This window comes from Natrix helvetica (genome assembly GCF_964273705.1).
Source record: "Natrix helvetica genome assembly, chromosome: 2".
Lineage (NCBI taxonomy): Eukaryota > Metazoa > Chordata > Lepidosauria > Squamata > Natricidae > Natrix > Natrix helvetica.
In genome coordinates this window covers 268082105-268099931 of record NC_138552.1, presented here as the reverse complement: position 1 = coordinate 268099931, position 17827 = coordinate 268082105, and positions in this window count along the sequence as shown.

Below are 17827 nucleotides of genomic sequence, written 5' to 3'. Positions count from 1 at the left end.
TTTTGCTAAAAACAAATTCTCACTTTGTCATCATTTCATTTCAGCAGATGTAAATTGAAGAGTGCTTTGTTGTGCTTACAATTTCAGTTTGATTGCAGTTCTATATTTGGCAAGATAAAGTTTTCTGGTTGTGCAATAAAAGAATACCAATGAACTAAAAACCAACATACAAAAGCTAACATAAAGTATTGCATTTATTATATCAATCTGTATACTTCCCATATCAGAGGCATATCAAGGTTGTATACTTGCTTGCATAAGTGGCCTTTGGGCAGTGTGTCTTTGTTAGAAGGTACAGCTTTGGAGGAGAAGAGCCTGGGGTCATAATTTTTTTCTCATTTCCACCAGCCACAATATGAACAGGTCAAATATCTCTGTGTTGACTTTGTAGAAGCAACTCTTGGTTTGCCCCCCCCCCTCCCATTTGACTTCCAATGTGCCTTTGGGCCTCTTACCTTGATCCACAGGGAAAAGCAGCCCACATTCCATGAGTGCAGAGATTTTCAGTCATCTGCGGCTCATAGGATGTTGGGTGGAAAGCAGATCTGCATTAAGGAGGGACTAACCTCCAAAGGTTTTAGGCACATTGCTCTACCTTACAAGATTTAGCACTGAATGTTCATCACAGCCTGGTTCTGCTCAGGTTTTTCCAGTGCAAGTCATGCTCAGAAGCAACCACATTAATAGGAGAAGCTGTACTGGCTGAAGAGTTCTGGGAATTAAAAGTCCACACATCTTAATGTCACCAAGATTCAGAAACACTGCAATAGAGTATGGCTTCCCAGCTCTGAATAAGTCCCCCCCACCCCAAACTTTCTAAACCGCTACCTTTGGGAACAAATTGGATGCTTTCCCCCACCTCCATTTTCATTATGGTCCAGATTCTGAGGCAAGGTCCCCCCAGAACAAAAGTGACCGTATTATAAAAGTGTTAGCTTGTTTAGAAGTGGAATGACTCTAACGAGCTCCCACAAAACAGTGCTATCAAATAGGTTGAAACCAGGGGTGGGTTCCAGCAGGCACTACTGCCGGTTCACTCATGTGCATGCCCCGTGTTTGCAGTGCTTGATGCGCTCTGCCGTGCATGTGCAGTGCAATAAAAATTGTTCTGTGCAAGCGCAGAAGAATGAGATGGTGGCACCTATGGCGTTGCCTAGAGAACCAGTTCGGGGGCATGGCAGGCTTGGGTCGCTGCCGGTTCCAGTGACCCAGGTCACCAAACCACTACCGGTTCAGCTGAACCGGTCTGAATCGGTAGGAACCCACCACTGGTTGAACCTCAGCCTGCTGTCAGTGTTCCGGAAAGACCCAACTCCAATGAAAACCTCCGAGACAGGCATTTTCTCAAAGCTCACCTTTATTAAAGTAGGTATACAGGCACATCTGGGAAAACCCGAATCTGAGATTTCCGGGCTTTCCCTCAATAAGTCAAAAGTCCAAAAGTCCCATCCCTTGCACACATCAGTCCATCACTTGGTCCAATCCCAATCCATCCCACTCAAGACATCACTTCAACCACTGCTCTTCCAGGTGCAGGAATGCCATGACCTTGACCGAAAAGAAGAATGCTATTATGTCTAACTACATTCCCTCTACTCAATCTCCCCTCCGAATTTCCCAAGCACAGGAATGTGGCAATGTGGAAGCCACATGTTAATATGGCTTCCAAAGCTAACACCTGCAATACGTCCAATGGCTCCAGGAGGCAGTCTTTTATGGCCCTAAGTAGATGGTAATGTACTATGTCTTTGGAAAGGGAGAAGTGGCTTTTGATTGACTTGCTTTAACTATATGATGCCAAAAGGACTCCCTTCCTACATTACAAAAGGATTTTCTCTCACACTTGAGCTAGCAACCTCCCAAATAGGAAAACAATTGGATTGGGTGGCTAGGACCCGTGCTGAAGGTTGCCAGCATGGTTTGTGCAAATCAGATTTTGCATACAGAATATTTTTTAAAGGTTAGAAATACTAATTGTAAAAACCTGCAATAGCAATCCCATTGGCTCATTACAGCACAATAAGCTGCTTTAACATTTGTTAAAGTCTGACATAACACAAGTAGTAAGACGTTCGCATTCAAACAATGGGCAAAGCCTGCTGTGTGAACGCAACACCTGAGTTTACTAAAATGTATTCATTTATTCATTCCATTTTTGTGACTGCCTGCTTCATAGCAATGTCATGAGGAGATTGATTTCAACATAGACAAGATTTGAAGAAGAAATAATAGATCCTAACTTTTAGTGTGTCATTGTGTAATGGGGACTGTTATTCCTGCACTCTTGCTGTGTCATTTGCAAGAGTGCAGGAATAACTGCCCTCATCACATTAGCGTGAGTGTTTTTATTTCGAGGTAGGTAGTCACACAATTTGGAAGATGCTTGGAGCTGAGTAGCCTGGGGTTTAGTCTGGAATTTAAGAATTGCTTTTCTCCTTGATTAATTTGCGCCCATTGCTTCTTGTCCTGGGTGCTTTGGAGAATACCTTGACTCCCTCTTCTTTGTGACAGCCCCTGAGATATTGGAACACTGTTATCATGTCTCCCCTAGTCCTTCTTTCTATTAAAATAGACATACCCAGTTCCTGCAACCGTTCTTCACATGTTTTAGCCTCCAGTCCCCTAATCATCTTTGTTGCTCTTCTCTGCACTCTTTCTAGAGTTCTCCACATCTTTTCTACATCGTGGTGACCAAAACTGAATGCAGTATTCCAAGTGTGTCCTTACCAAGGCATTATAAAGTGGTATTAACACTTCATGTGATCTTGATTCTATCCCTCTGTTGATGCAGCCTAGAACTGTGTTGGCTTCATCTGAGGCAGAGCATTCCATTCACCTAAATAACCTAGTTATCTCCTGGCTAAGTGGAGTTGGATCTTCTGTTGCAACGCCAGAACTCCATGACAACAAAATTCAATCATGGTTTGTGATATGGGAAAAAATCATCAAGGCTATGGGTCCTCTGTAATCACAAAAATCTCCTAACATGAGCTAAGGGTCTAATACCTTTTTAGAAATCTCATGTGTTTTCTACTAGTTGTTATTCAATTCGAAGGAAAAGAACTTGCTTCAGAAGTTGATTTTAAATAACATTGATGAAATCCTCTTGTTCTTTTGTATATGTTAGTCCAAGCATTTTTCTAAGTGTCTTGTGATCTGCAGCTTCTTCAACTTCCTATGTTTCAGTAAAATTCCAGGAAGGACCTAATAATGAAGGAATTCCTCTTATACTATAGGGATGTTTCAATAACACCATTATTTCTGCTGAAGTAAATCTTCTTCTTGAAAAATTGTTGGAAAATTTCTGCTTCCCCCTGGAGAAATTCAGAAAAATGCATCCATTTTCGCTGCCCACAAATTGGTAGTGAAATTCCAATGTGTTCAGTTCAATTTCAGAACCACCTGTGCAAAGTGGAATTGAGTTGGGAACTTGTTTTATGAATTATGGCAGAAGGAATATACTTTTGATGCTGCTTCTAATAGGAAAAATAATTTCTGGAACTGTACTGCTATAGGTCTATGGAGATTCTCAGTCATCCTGGTCATGGTTGTCCCAAAGATGTTTTTTCAGGAGGCAACTGGACTTCCTTGCTTTTTCTTTGAAGAAGTTTTGCTTCTCATCCAAGAAAACAAGAAAGTCCAGTTGCCTCCTGAAAAAGCACCTTTGTACTTCTGTAAGCTACTTGTCAGGGTTTCAAATAGCATCCCAAAGTAAATCAGAGTCCAAGGCAAAGTATTGCTCAAAGTTCCAATTTATTAAGAGAGCCATGTTGGCACATCTGGGAAAACCCGAATATGAAAGCTTCCTGGTTTTCCCCACCTAGTTGAAAGTTCAAGATCTTGCCCCCCACACCCACAAGTCCATCACGTGGTCCAATCTCCCACTGCCATGCTGGTAGTTCCACCCATCCAGTTCCAGTCAGGTGCAGAGGCAAAGGATGACTTTGACTTTCTAGAAATGATTTTGTTGTGGCTACATAGTATGTGACTCCTTACAATCCCCCCTCCCATTTTCCCACAATAGAAAATGCATAGCAGAATAATAGAAAGTGTAGCAGGCCAAAGACCCAAAAGAAAAGATGGCTGCAGGCCTGACACTGCTATGCAATTTAGATTAGATGTTATTTGTATCTTACGTTTATTATTTTTACAAACAATTCAAGGAAGTGAACATATCCAGTATTACCTTTCTCTCCTGTGAGATGGGTTGAGGGGACTGGCCCAATGTCACCCAGCTGGCTTTCATGGCTAAGGTGGGCTTCAGCTCATGATCTCCTGCTTTCCAGCCTGGTGCCTTAACCACTGGCCCATTCAAAAGAAGCTCATGTCCACAAAAGGCATCAAAGTCACCTTGACCATCTAACTGAAGAATGTTCAGACCATTTGTGCTCTGCGGAAGCATTTCCTCTCTGGATTTTAAAGAGTCCCCTTGGCTGTCTGTGACTAACGTGACTGCAAAATAGCCCATATCGTATAACTGTAAGATTCTGTTCTTTTCCATTCACTTGCTGAAGCATCAGCTGAACCTCAGAAGAGTAAATAGGGCTTTGATTGTCACCTAATCTGTTGCTAATATACTAAGAGAAAAGAAGACGGGGAGGTGGGAAGAATATTTGCCCTCTAATAAGGTTGATTTATTTTTTTTCTTAGTGGGTTATTCTAATCATTGGCTCCCATTAACTGCAGACCCTGATATTTATCAGAATGTATATGACTCATCAGCTATTGGGAAACGGGAATGAGGAGTAATGGGAAATGAATGAGAAGTAGGGAGTGGAGTGGAACGAGGTGAAGCTGTTCAAATCATTGTTTTCTCAGAGCCGTCACTGATGACTTTATTTTTAGTATATTTTTTGAAAATAGCAATAGACACACAGAAACCATTCACATCCAGGGAGGGGCGAGAAATGAATCTATGTGTACAACTCTGCCTCGTCTACGTGGCCTAGTTAAAAGGCACCAGGTAGCGAAGCTGAAACGGGCCTGAGGCAAAGAGAGCTAATGAGACTAACCGACCCTCAATGAAGTAATCTTCAAATTTGTGATCATGGTAAAGAACTACAGACTTAGGCAGGAGCTCTGTAGGTTTAGCAGGAGGTGCAGTTCAGTGGTAGAGCATTTGCTTTGCCCATTTAGACATAAAATGTATTGGCCGCCCCTCTTACCATAGGGTAACTCTGGGTGGCTTGCAGTTACATAAACTGTAGATCTGTTCCTGACTTCTTGCCAAGTAATTGCTGCTACAGCATGTCATTTGGAAGATATCGGCCAGGCAACTCTCCAAGCCTGGTAAAGGTCTGTAGTTATGAAATCTCACGAAAGACTGTTTATCGGGACTTTGCTGGAGAGGAATCCCCTTTAGCCAGGGGTGGGTTCCTACCGATGGTTGGTACCAGTTTGCTTTGCACGCGCTTCGTGCGCGTGCGCAGTTCACTGTAAATTGTTCTGCACATGTGAAAGTTACCTGCGGGATCGCATCCTGCCCCATACATCCCTACGACCAATTCGCTCGCACAGAGAGGGACTTCTCCGGGTGCCGTCCACTAAACAGTGTCGGGGGGCGACACCCAGGAGCAGGGCCTTCTCTGTGATGGGCCCAGCCCTTTGGAATGACCTCCCCCTTGACATCAGGATCCCTTCCGATCTCCGCTCCTTCCGTGTAAAGCTCAAGACCCACCTTTTTCAATTATCTGGCCTGGCTCAACCGTAGTTTCATCCTATTCCTCCTGACAGTCTTTTTTAAATTTGTAATTTTTAATTTGGGGTATTTTAATTGTTAATTTTATTACTATTCCTCCTCCGTGTATGTGTATGCGTGTATGTGTATGTTTATATGTATATATGTATGTGCTCTTGTTGTACGCCGCCCCGAGTCCCTTGTGGAGAGGGAGCGGCTAACAAATTAAATTTTATTTATTATTATTAAAGCTAATAAAAACTAATAAAAAACATGCCTGCAATGGCAACGGAGACCGAGGAACCATTCAGGGATGTGGCCAGCCTGGGTCACTGCCGGTTCTGTGACCCAGGCCAAGTTACCACTAGTTATCACCTGAAGTGGTGCGAATCGGTAGAAATCCACCTCTGCCTTTAACCTAAATAAAAGAGGTTTTATCAGGACAAGGAGTCTGCTTCATGATCTTGGGAGGCCTATAGAACGCCTGTGTGGCACAAAATCTGCAGGATCACCTTTACCTCAGGACATCTACCAGTCCTTCCAGTCAGATAAAGTGGGCACGCCCGTGATTCCTTTCCCCAAATATTGTCAGCTAATGGGAGTGAGAAAACATACTTTTTCTGTGGCAGCCCCTGCCCTATGGAACATCTTGTCTCTGGCCTCCACTCTTTTAGCCATCCGTAAGGCTTCAAAGGCCTGCCTTTTCCTCCAGGTGTTGGGAGAAGATTAGATAATGGCACGTTAGCATGGATTGGCATCAAGTTTTCGTTGTTTTTAAGGTTTTATGTTTTACCTGGTTGTATTTTATAGTTTTAAAAATTAGTTTATGTCTTTTAATCTTTAATGGGTGCCTCCCAGAATTGGCTGAATGGTGGATGGCTATATAAATGTTTTAAATAAATAAAATAAATAAGTGCCACAAGCTATAGCCAGGGAAAGGTATCTCTTTGCCTCATCTTGGTTTAATCTCTGCCAATCAGAAGCAGCAATGTGTTAGATCAGGTCATTCATGTAGGTTTCATAGCACTTATGAGCAGCCGCCTCCAGCTAGGACTGGTTCTCAGGCAGTAAGTGGAAATGGATAATACCTGAAGGCCAGGAGTAGAGAGGAGAGCAGAAAGATTAAATTTCTAATTAGTCTTTCAAAGCACCTGCAACATTTAAAATGCAATTATTCCAATTTCGACTTCAGAAAGCATTGCATTAAAAAGACAGCAGCTAAAAAAATGCCTCAGGTACAATATAATTTAAAAGCAGCTGGAAGAAGAACATCTTCAGAGTTTCCTTTTAAAATATGCAGTGATGAGGTTATACACATTTCTCTCCCCAGGTTAAGTGAGCACTAGGCATAGGCGTCCACGGCTAGTCACAATAATAAACATATGACAATTTGCACACAAGGTGATCATGACACAACCACAAGGATGTCATTGCATCTTTGCATCCCAACATCTGATGTAAGTTGCAGGGTTTCAACTGTAGCATCATGGTTCATGTTCAATCACTTAAAACCTCCACCTCTGCTCCATACATTTCTCTCTCCATGATTCACTAATAGTGCTTCCTTCAGATAAATGTCCATCTTTCTTCTTTGTCAAGAGTGGTGAACATCCCAATGACCAGCAAAGTAATGGCTGGGAATAACATTGGCAGATTGATGGCTGCTGGTCCAGGGATGGGCTGCTGGGGGCTTGCAGAGATTTGGGAGAACCTCTAGCTAAGATCCTGTGCAGTTCAGAGAACCCCTCCCCCCAAATCCCATTCCTCAGGCTCAGGGAGGGTGAAAAACGGGTCTACTAGAAGTTCAGGAAGGCCGGAAATGGTCCTAGAGGGCTTCCAGAGCTGAGGGAGGCCATTTTCGCCCTCCTGGAGGCTCAAGAAAAGCCTCCGGAGCCAGGGGAGGGCAAAAATGTCTGTCCCCGCCCCGCTGTGCTGATAGAGGCCAACTAGGCCACACCCACCACACCCATCCCCACCCAGAGAACCACTTGCTAAATCATTGAAGCCCAGCCCTGTACTGGTCCCTTCCTGGTAGGTACAAAAAATAAGAAGGAAATTCACATTTATGCCTTTAGGATAGGATGGGATGGGATGGGATGGGATGGGATGGGATGGGATGGGATAGGATAGGATAGGATAGGATAGGATAGGATAGGATAGGATAGGATAGGATAGGATAGGATAGAATAGAATAGAATAACTTTATTGTCCAAGTGTGATTGGACACACAAGGAATTTGTCTTTGGTACAAATGCTCTCAGTTTACATAAAAAGTCAAGATACTTTTCTAGTGAACTTCCAAGTCTATTTGTAGCTCCCCACAATTCTATTCTTTCTCCCTCCCAAAACAGCAGTTAATAAACTCCATCTCCTTGGAAAAGACTTAATGACCAAAAAAATCAGTCAAGGCGTGATCACTTATACAGCAGCAAAAACAAAATGACATCTCAAAGGCTTGCAGAACGTATACACCTACACTTTCTCTGGGTATTGTTCCAAGAAATTATAGAGATAAAAATCTCTCTGCTACCAGCAGGTTTATTGTGCAATTTCACTTGTTGAGGCAAGGAAGGTACTTTTGCTGTCAATGGAAGCCATGGGCTCTTTGAAACAAGTGAAAGTTTTGAGATTGATTGTTGTTATGTTTGAAAAAAGCTGGGCAAAGTTTTTAACAGGCAGTTAATTTGTAGCAGACTTTTGTGGACACCTCATTTTGGCTGGTGACAATGAAAAATGGACTCACAAATTTCTTCCTTATTTCTAAAAAGAGACCCTGCAAGATAAGAAAATAAAGAGTTCAGTCCGTTAGCTGTTAAATTAGATAAGCATTTCTCAGTTTGGACTCTTTAAATTTGGGGGATACAATTTATAGAACTCTCAGTAAACATGACCCAAATAGCTGAGAATTTTAGAGGTTTTAAACTCAATCAGGGATAGCCACAGGTCAAAGTCGAGATGGTGTCTGCAACTGTGTGATCAAAGCTAGCATTTCTGCTTTATTAAAAAAAAACCACTGTGGACATCTGTGATTATAGCACACCTAGAGAGCACCAAGTTGCAGAAAGTCACATTGGTTGACCAACTGAATATTCTAACACTAAGAGTATTTCTGTTTTGCAGCTTATGGAAGATCTCAACACAATTCTAGCATCAGGGTGTTTCCTTCTACACACTTTATTCCAACCAGAAGCTTGATAGTGCATTAAAGAGAGACATAAAATAACTTTTCTTGGTTTGATTTTTAAACATAGTTATCCTGTGTTTCCTGAGACCAAATATTATATGAGAGACCTGTAACAACATAGCTGGAAAGCCTGGGAAAATTATCAGGGCAGACATATAATTGATATGCCTGTGATTCTCCAACTTTTCATAATCTTGAGGATACTACAGGACAGGGGTGTCAAACTCAAGGCCCAGGGGCCGGATCCAGCCCATGGAGTGCTTAGATCTGGCCCACGGGGCCACCTTTGAAACAGCGAAGGACTAGTCAGCAGTGTCTCTGTCAGTGAAAACAGAGCTTGGGAGGGCCATATGCAGCTCTCCCAAGCTGTTTTCCCTGGCAGAGGGTTGCCAGGAGGCCATCACAGTAGAAAACGGAGCTCGCGAGGGCCATGTGCGGCTCTCCTGAGCTCTGTTTTTGGTGGCAGAGGGTTGCAGGAGGCCATCGCAGCTGAAAAAGGAGCTTGGGAGCCTGTTTTCACTAATAGAGCACTCAGGCCGCCACAGGCACCCTTGACCTGAGTGACATCGAGCTGGCCATGCCCACCTTAGCCACAAACACGCCCACCCACCCCAAGGTTAAATGCAACCCTGATGGGGCCCTCAATGAGTGGAGGACCTGGTAGACTCAGTGGAGGACCTGGTAGACGCATGGAATAGTGCGACTACCGGGGCCCTAGACCGGGTGGCGCCTTTGCGGCCTCTCTCGCGGCGACGAACCACCCTGGCCCCTTGGTTTACCGAGGAGCTAAGGGTGATGAAACGCCACAAGAGACGCCTAGAGAGTCGTTGGAGATCCTCCCGTTCCGAATTCGACCGAGCACAGGCACGAGCCTATTTGAGGACGTACCTCGTGGCATTAAGAGCGGCCAAACGTCAACATTGCGCCGCTCTTATTGCGTCCGCAGATAACCGCCCTGCCGCCCTGTTTCGGGTGACTCGCTCCCTCTTGTTTGAGAGACCGCGGGAAGCCCCTTTACAGGGCAGAGCAGAGGAGTTTGGGAAATATCTACAGGACAAAGTCGCTCAAATCCGGATGGGATGGGCCCCTTTCAGTAGTTCAGTAGAGACGCCCGTGGCGAGTCTTGAGGGACCGCTTTGGGAGGAGTTTGACTCGGTTGCCATCGAGGATTTGGACAGGTTGCGTGGACGTCTGCGACCCACCACATGTTTATTGGACCCGTGTCCCTCCTGGCTTGTACTGGCATCCTGGGAGGTTACGCGCGACTGGCTCCTGGGCCTAGTGAACGCCTCGTTGGGTGAGGGGTCTCTACCGGCCGCCTTGAAAGAGGCGGTGGTGAGGCCCCTGCTCAAGAAGCCTTCCCTGGACCCAATGGACCTAGTCAATTATCGTCCAGTCTCCAACCTTCCTTTCTTAGCGAAGGTTGTAGAGAGTGTGGTGGTACAGCAGTTCCCACGTCACCTGGAGGAAAATGATTATCTAGACCCGCGCCAGTCCGGCTTCCGTCCCGGGCACAGCACCGAGACGGCCTTGGTCGCATTGGTTGATGATCTCTGGAGGGCCAGAGATAGGGGTTGTTCCTCTATCCTGGTCCTATTAGATCTCTCGGCGGCGTTCGATACCATCGACCATGGTATCCTGTTGCACCGGCTAGAGGGGTTGGGAGTCAGGGGCACCGTTTTACGGTGGTTTGGCTCCTACCTCTCTGACCGGACGCAACGTGTGTTGGCAGGGGAACAGAGATCGACCCGGAGGCCACTCACATGTGGAGTGCCACAGGGATCGGTGCTCTCGCCTCTCCTGTTCAACACATACATGAAACCGCTGGGCGAGATCATCCGTGGTTTTGGGGTGGGATATCATCTGTATGCTGATGATACTCAGCTATACATTTCCACCCCGAACCACCCCAATGAGGCCGTCGAAATGATGTCCCGGTGTTTGGAGGCCGTACGGGTCTGGATGGATGGCAACCGACTAAAACTCAACCCTTCCAAGACGGAGTGGCTGTGGCTTCCGGCCTCCCGGTTCAACCAGGTGCTTCCATCTCTGGCCATCGGGGGCGTGCAACTAGCCCCCATGGAACAGGTGCGCAATTTGGGCGTCCTCCTAGATGCCCGGCTGTCCATGGATGACCATGTAACAGCCGTGGCAAGGGGGGCGTTCCATCAGGTCTGCCTGATGCGCCAATTGCGCCCCTTATTGGACCGGGATGCCCTACGCACAGTCACCCATGCGCTAGTGACGTCTCGCCTGGACTACTGCAATGCTCTCTACATGGGGCTTCCCTTGAGATGCACTCGGAGACTGCAGTTGGTCCAGAACGCGGCCGCGCGGGTGATTATGGGGAGGACTAGATACTCCCCTGTAACACCTCTCCTGCGCGAGCTGCACTGGCTTCCTGTAGTCTACCGAGTGCGTTTCAAGGTTTTGATTATGATCTTTAAAGCGCTTCATGGCACAGGGCCTAGTTACATGCAGGATCGCATCCTGCCCCACACATCCCTGCGACCAATTCGCTCACACAGAGAGGGACTTCTCCGGGTGCCGTCCGCCAAACAGTGTCGGGGGGCGACACCCAGGAGCAGAGCCTTCTCTGTGATGGGCCCAGCCCTGTGGAATGACCTCCCCCGTGACATCAGGATTACTTCCGACCTCCGCTCCTTCCGTGTACAGCTGAAGACCCACCTCTTTCAATTATCTGGCCTGGCTCAACCGTAATTTTTCTCACTCCTCCTGACTGTCTTTTTAAATTTTAAAATTTTAATTGTACATTGGGTCTTTTACAATTGGGGTATTTTAATGGGGATTTTAACTGTCTAAATGTTGTAATTGGTTACCTCCTCCGTGCATGTGTGTCTCTGTATTTTTGTATGTTTATGTGTTTGTACACATGTTTCTATGTTCTATATGCCCATTGTACGCCGCCCCGAGTCCTGCCTGGAAAGGGAGCGGCTAATAAATTCAAATTTATTATTATTATTATTATTATGAAATTGAGTTTGACACCCCTGCTACAGGACAAATTCACCAGTCTTCCAGAGTCATCTGCCCAGTGTTGAAATTCACAATGATAACAGTTGCATGGACATAGCATATGGATCAGAGGTGGCATTCAGCAGTTCTGACCAGTTCTTGAGAACCGATAGCAGACATTTTTCATACTTCAGAGAAACGGTAAATACCACCTCTGACTGGCCCCGCCCCATCTATTCTCTGCCTCCTGAGTCCCAGCTGATCGGGAGGTAATGGGGATTTTGTAGTAACCTTCCCCTGGAGTAGGGAGGGAATAGAGATTTTACAGTATCCTTCCCCTGCCACGCCCACCAAGCCACACCATGGCCACCAAGCCACACCCACAGAACCGGTAATAAAAAAATTTGAATCCCACCAGTGATATGGATAATGACCCAGGGTTTTTGCATATTCTATGGAACCGATTATTAGGTTAAGGAGCAGTATAATGTATTTGTGCATATCATTTTATACAGAAAGACAGTAATTGGGTCTTAACCTGGGCTTAGCCATTGCAACCTCTTCAGAAACTCAAAGAAAAAAGTGAATTAAAAAGTTAATAAAAAGTTTGAAGATTCTCAAGGATTATGAACATTCTAAAGCAGACTACATGATAATTTCATTTAAAAGTGACATGCAATTATCTAAATTGGGAACCATGTGGATAAATGACAGTGATAAAGTGTGAAATGAAAATGGCACTCTTCAAAACACCCCTAAAAAGATTAATCCAAAGGAAGGAATGTGCAGAAGTCATCCATTTGATTCAGTGGAATGTGAATGGAAGAGGAAATTCAGAGAGTTGAAGCTGGAGAACAACTGGCTAGAAGAGATAAATCAGAACCAGGCTCTTACTGGCAGCATCCAGAACAGGAAAAGGGATTTTTCTCTCCTGAAATAAATAAACAGAATTGCATGCATTGAAAGGTAGTGTTGTAATGCATCCATGGACACATTCCAAGACATCTTAATTTTTAAGAATCTTTCCAGAAGGAAAAGAGAAAAAGGAATGCCAGACACAAGAACATGTCAACTTCCAATATAATTTCCCCCCCATTCAATAATCCCCACTGGTGTTATTAGTAAATAAAAATAACAAATGACTACTGCCTAGGAAAGGGAAGAGAAGGGAGGGAGAGGAGAGAGAAAGAAAGGAAGGAAGAAAGAAAGGTGATAGGAGAAGTTATAGGGACCGTGATGGCAAACATATGGCACACGTGCCATAGGAGGCATGCAGAGCCCTCTCCGTTGCCAGCTGCTCTTCTGGTTTCCAGTCTCCACATGCGCTCTGACCCACTAGTCTTTGTGGATGCCGGAGCACTGGAAAACAGCCTGAAAATGGCCAAAACCAGGCATGTCTGTGCTGGCCAGCTTGTCTTTGGGTTTCCAGTGCTCTGGCAGGCACAAAGACCAGTTGGCTGGCATGCATACGCATGCCGGAAAGTTAACCCAAAGACCAGCTGGCTGGTGTGTGCATGTGCACCGGTCAGCTGGTCTTCAGGTTTCCGGCACTCTGGCGCATGCACGTGCCTTCCACTTTGGGCACTTGGTGCTGAAAAGGTTCACCATCCCATCTTCATTGTTGAAGAACAACACCATTTTTCCCCCACCACCACTTGACAGCCCCTGATGAATAAACAATAGCCCCCATTTTGTGAGAACACCTACAATATGTTCTCAAAATCCCCAATATAATTACAGTACTAACCTGACAATTTGGAGATGGTTGTTTTAGTGTTCCCACCTGTCTATAACTGTTTGGGAAGAAATTGCCATTGCAATTGTGGTTTCAGAGGGTACAGCTCCCTTTTGTCATTTAGTCAGGGTTGCAAACCATCAAAAGGAGTGAGATACAGTACATTGTTTCCAGAAGATTAGAAGATTCCAAAAAAAAAAAAAATTCTTTTCAGAAGATTAGTGCCTGCACACAGTAAGAAGGAACATGCAAATTCCAAAACAAGAATATCCCCTCAATTCTTAGCAGGATAAGAGTTTTATTAGGACCATCCAAAATGGTGTAAATACTTGGCTTCTCTGGAATACTTAATCCTATATTAAGGAGTCAAACAGAGCTGTCCTCCTGCACCTTCCTTATTTAATTTTTATATGAATAATGTTGCAATTGCCCTGCAGTTACAAAGATTCTTCCCTTCCTCATTGAACAGGCTGAAATTTTAAGTTTTAATGTATGGCTAGGACACAGTGGTGGGTTTCAAAATTTTTTAGAACCTCTTCTATAGGTGTAGCCTGCATTGTGGGAGTGGCTTGCCAGCCACGTGACTGAGAGTGGGCGTGGCCAACTTGTAAAATGTGGTGAAACTCACTTAACAACGCTCTTGCTTAGCAACCAAAAATGTTGGCTCAGAAACTCTGGCATTTGAAGCACACAAGTCTTAAAGCTGTCAAGTTACAAGACCCTTGCACCCCTAACCCTTTAGAAACCCCCACACCCCAGGGGTGTTCAAACTTGACAGCTTTAAGACATGTGGATTTCAACTCCCAGAATTCCTCCTCGAGTCATGTTGGCTCAGGAACTCTGGCATTGAAGTGTGCAAGTCTTAAAGCTGTCAAGTTACAAGACCCTTGCACTCCTAACCCTTTAGGGAAAACAACCCAGGGGTGTTCAAACTTGACAGCTTTAAGACTTGTGGACTTCAACTTCCAGAATTCCTCCTCTTGCTCTTCATCTTAATGATGTGCGGACGGGCAAGGGTAGGGAGCTGGAACCGGTTCTAAACGGCACTGTAGATTTGTGGAACGTCTTCTATAGAAGAGGTTAGAACTGGCAGGAACCCACCCCTGCTAGGACATGACTTTCGTTTCCTCTCCTAAAATTGGCTTTAGAGGATTATACAATACAATACAATAGCAGAGTTGGAAGGGACCTTGGAGGTCTTCTAGTCCAACCCCCTGCCTAGGCAGGAAACCCTATACCGTTTCAGACAAATGGCTATCCAACATCTTCTTAAAGACTTCCAGCATTGGGGCATTCAAAACTTCTGGAGGCAAGCTGTTCCACTGATTAATTGTTCTAACTGTCAGGAAGTTCCTACTTAGTTCTATGTTGCTTCTCTCCTTGATTAGTTTCCACCCATTGCTTCTTGTTCTACCCTCAGGTGCCTTGGAGAATAGTTTGACTCCCTCTTCTTTGTGGCAACCCATGAGATATTGGAAGACTGCTATCATGTCTCCCCTAGTCCTTCTTATTGGTCAGATTAACTAATAGCTGATTACTGTAAAAGGAAAAACTGGGGACAAATTATGAAAAAGAGTACAGTAATGGCCTTTGGTAGAACCAATATCATACTCAGATGGGCTGAAGGCTAAAACAGTTGTAGGAGTTGGATATGTCTGATCTAGAGAAAAGAAGGGCCAGAAGTGACATGATAGCAGTATTCCAATATTTGAGGGGCTGCCACAAAAAAAAACGTGAGTTAAGCTATTTTCCAAAGCACCAGAAGGCAAAACAAGAAACAATGGATGGAAACTAACCAAGGAAAGAATGGGTGGGCACCTGCACACCTTTAGAAAAAGGTTAGCCATCACTGGACTAGAAGTTCTTAATCATAGTCCTGGATTTTTTCTTGTTTTCACCTCTTCGTATCATACTTTTTATTCCTTTGTTCACTAAAATGAATATCAAAAACTCAAAACATTTTTTTAGCCAACCCATCCATCCCATCTAAAATCTAACTCTTATTCAGAAGTAAATTTACATATACAAATGTATGTATTCCTGATTATTGTGATGTAAGAGAGAACCCCCATCAGAATTTCTACATGTCTAACAGTCCCTCCCCTCCTCTCTTGTAACATTTCATTTTCTACATATTTTCCAGTTCTACAGTATTCTTTGTGAGGGCTGTCAATCAGATTTGGGTATGTCAATCTAAAAGTCATTGCACTACAAATGTGTATAAAGGTATTATGACAAGTCTGAAGTCAATCAATCATTTTGCACAATTGATTGTGGTCTTAAGTTTAAGTTTTCCCAGTTCTAATCCAATACCTTCATAATTATCTGATACTGGCTCTTATTCTCTGCTATCTCTTTTTCAATTAAAGTTTGCACTATAGTTTTAGTATAAAAAACAACATTGCTGTAAGCTTTTTGAAAGTCCAAGTAAACAATTTCCACCTCTGTTTAGATACCTGTAGACATTCTAAGAAACAAAGAGCTCTAAAAGAGTATTGGCTCAGAGCTTACTTTGGCAGAAGCTCTAGCAATACTCTGTCAGCTCAATTTATGTTTCTGTGTGTGGAAAATGACATTTGGAATCCGTGTTCATAGTTGCAAATGTTGAATTTTAAAAATCCCACTAGAATAGCCAAAGTGTAAGTGTGTTTACCATATTTTTCGGAGTATAAGACAAACCTTTTTCCCTCAAAAAAGAGGGTGACAATCTGGGTGTGTCTTATACAGTGAATACAGCAAATTTGGCCTACCGAACCCCACCCCTTTTGCAAAAATGGATGTGCAGAAGGTTTGGGAGCCTTGCAAAGTGCTCCTGAGGGCTGGGGAGGGGCATTTTTGCTTGTTTTTGACCCCCTCCTGCCCCTAGGAACACTCTACAAACCTCCCAAAGCCTCTGTATGCACTTTTTTGCTCGTTTTTTTTGGGGGGGGAAGCCCCCAAGAGCACTCTACAAATGTCCCAAAGCTCTGCATGCCCCCCCTTTTTTTGCAAAAAATGAGGCTTGCAGAAGGTTTGGGAGGCCTGCAGAGTGCAAAACCTTTTTTTTTAAATTTACCTCTTCAAAATCTTATACTCTGGTATGTCTTAAAGTCCGAAAAATATGGTCCCTCCTAAAATGCTTGATAATTATTTGACACTACTCTAGTTGCAAACCGATTCCACAAACATGCCCCAATGAAGAGTATTTTTAGAACATTTTTGCCCCAATTTTAACATTCCAATAGTGACCAGAAATTGAGGAGAAATCTAGAGGGATTGACATTCTCCAAAGCAGCAGAGGGCTGGACAAGAAGTAATGGTTGGAAACTTGTTAAAGATAGATCCCACCTAAAAATTTCTGAATAAGGGGAAATTTCTGGATAGTAAATTAATTAATCAATGAGTCATGATGGCTTAGTAGTTAGAATGAAGTATTTCAGGCTGACTCTGCCCACTGCCAGAAGTTCAATCTTGACTGGCTGAAGGTTGGCTCAGCCTTCCATCCTTCTGAAGTTGGTAAAATTACCCAGATTGTTGGGGGCAATCTGCTGATATTTGTAAATTGCTTAGAGAGTGCTATAAAGCCCTATAAAGTGGTATATAAGTCTATTGCTATGGCTAAGGAAATAGCTTGCCTCCTAGCTCATTGGAGGTTTTCAAAATTGGATTTGCATTGTATGTACAATCATTGGATCAGGATGGTATAAGGTCTTCTGCCTTGAGCATGGGGTTGGATTAGAAGACCTCTTGAGGTCCATTCCAGCCCTGTGATTCTGTGTTCTATTTTGGGGTTTAGTTATAAATCACTGGTCCCTTCTATACAGGTTTGCATATCTACTTCAAATGCCCAGGACTTCCAGAGTACAACCAGTATGCTTTTCTCTGACAGAGATGGGTATTTCTTAAATACAATCAATCAATCAATCAATCAACAAACAAACAAACAAACAAACAAACAAACAAATAAATAAATAAATAAATAAATAAATAAATAAATAATAGGATAAATAAAATAAATAAATGTTTCACAGAAGGTAAAGCATCTAGATTTCCCCAACTGATTCATACCAAATATTTTAGCTAACTGACATGGTCAATGGGAATAGTAGTCCAAAACTCCTGGAGGCACCAAATCGAAGAAACTAAAGTAAACAAAGTCTACCCACCCGCCCTCAGTTACCTGTCCATGGTCCTGACCTTTTGTTGGGATTGTTTTCATGCTTCTCCGCCTGGGGAACTCAGAGCACTGACTTGAGAACTCCTGGAAGGAAGAAAA